This window comes from Mirounga angustirostris, unplaced genomic scaffold (genome assembly GCF_029215605.1).
Source record: "Mirounga angustirostris isolate CCGP_5_RB_7025 unplaced genomic scaffold, mMirAng1.0.hap1 SCAF_2, whole genome shotgun sequence".
Taxonomy (NCBI): Eukaryota; Metazoa; Chordata; class Mammalia; order Carnivora; family Phocidae; genus Mirounga; species Mirounga angustirostris.
In genome coordinates this window covers 123,483,499-123,485,104 of record NW_026991710.1, presented here as the reverse complement: position 1 = coordinate 123,485,104, position 1,606 = coordinate 123,483,499, and the positions used below count along the sequence as shown (strand labels likewise).

Genomic DNA, 1,606 nt, shown 5'->3' with positions numbered 1-1,606 from the left:
GAGGATTAAATGTGACACTGCAAAGGCTTTGCACAGAGTCTGGCACATAGTGTCATTCAGAAAGATAAAAGTATTAGTTATGGATGGAACTTGACACTTGAGGATCAGTTCTTCTCTCCAGCACCTGTATTCCAAAAGCTTTATGGGGGCTCTGCATTTAGATGATAAATCATTCCAGATTTACAGCCAGCTTTTGAGTGAATGGTAAATTGGGTGACATATCTGATCCTTATGTCCTGCCTCACATGTTCTTATCTCACTTTTTAATTTCAGCCTTGTGTTGCAGTCAGCTACAGGGCACTGTTAGCCTGATGGCCCTGCTTCAGCTGCACAAATGCCTCTTGCTCAGTCCTGGGGCAGCTTAGTGCACATTAGCTTGTACGCTTTTAACTGTTTAGATGCGTGTGAGAATCTGAACCTATTGGAAATGGGACGTGGTGGGTAAATACTCCCTCTTTCCACCCTTTGGCTAGATCATACTAAAGCACCCTCTATATGGCTTCTTGGAGTTGTCCCTTGTGGAATGGAGATCTGCTGCCCACAGTGGAGGTCTGCTCAGTAGTGCTCAGTAGTGCATCTTTGGATTGATTGGTTTTCTCTCCTTCATCTCACTCCTTCCAGTCCCCCACTCCTGTTCCTTGGGCTCACTGCCTAAAATCAACTATCTGCATGCCAGGCTGTATGTCTCTGGTTCTGCCCCTTGGAGGTTACCTTAGGCTGCAACAGATGGCTCTAGTAAGAGTTGGCTGAGTGTTGCTTGCTTTATATGTGTTCCTGAAACCATTACCATGATACCTGCTTTTACTCCCTTAGGTGGTTTTCTACTGTTCTCAGGAATAAGTCTTAAACATCTCACACAGTGGCAGGGACCTCCACAAACTGGGTCCTAACCATACCTTCAGTCTCCACCCCCAACTTCTCCATCCTCTCCTATCTCTTCTCTACGTTGGCCTTACTGGGCTTTGTTCAATTCCTTTTATGTGACAATCTTTCTGTTGCCTCTGAACCAAGAGCATGCTATTTCTTCTTACTGCTTGGCCAACTGTCACTCATTGTTCAGACCTCAGCCTAAATACAGTATCCCCAGGAAGGCCTTGAAGATGTCATATCATTTTATTTTATTTTTAAAATATGGAATGCTTCTTGAATTTGCATGTCATCCTTGTGTAGGGGTCATGCTAATCTTCTCTGTATCATTCCAATTTTAGTATGTGTTCTGCCAAAGTGAGCACTTGAAGATATCATTGTAAATATATCCCCATATCAATCTGAATTTCTTTCTTAACACCTATTGTACTTGTATTTTCTTAATGTTCACATTTCCTCCTTGAATGTCAACTTTATGAGGCCAGGGGCTATGACTTTCCAGTTCTCTCTTGCTTAATGTTTGGCTTAGAGAACATTTCAATAAATGTCTATTCAGTGGAAGAAAGAAGTTAGGCAAAATTCACTTGGCTGATAAAATATCTGTGTGGGGGGCACCTGGGTGGCTCAGTCGTTAAGCGTCTGCCTTTGGCTCAGGTCATGGTCCCAGGGTCCTGGGATCGAGTCCCACAATGGGCTCCCTGCTCCGTGGGAAGCCTGCTTCTCCCTCTCCCTTGCTTGT

At 44.1% G+C, this 1,606-nt stretch overlaps 1 non-coding gene across 1 annotated transcript; it reads right to left on the bottom strand.

Annotated features, from left to right (window-relative positions):
* Nucleotides 1-1,125: 1,125 nt before the first annotated feature.
* LOC123849071 (U6 spliceosomal RNA) lies at nt 1,126-1,232 on the bottom strand. The gene has a single exon (XR_006791916.1). It is a non-coding gene; the product is annotated as a U6 spliceosomal RNA (small nuclear RNA).
* Nucleotides 1,233-1,606: the final 374 nt, after the last annotated feature.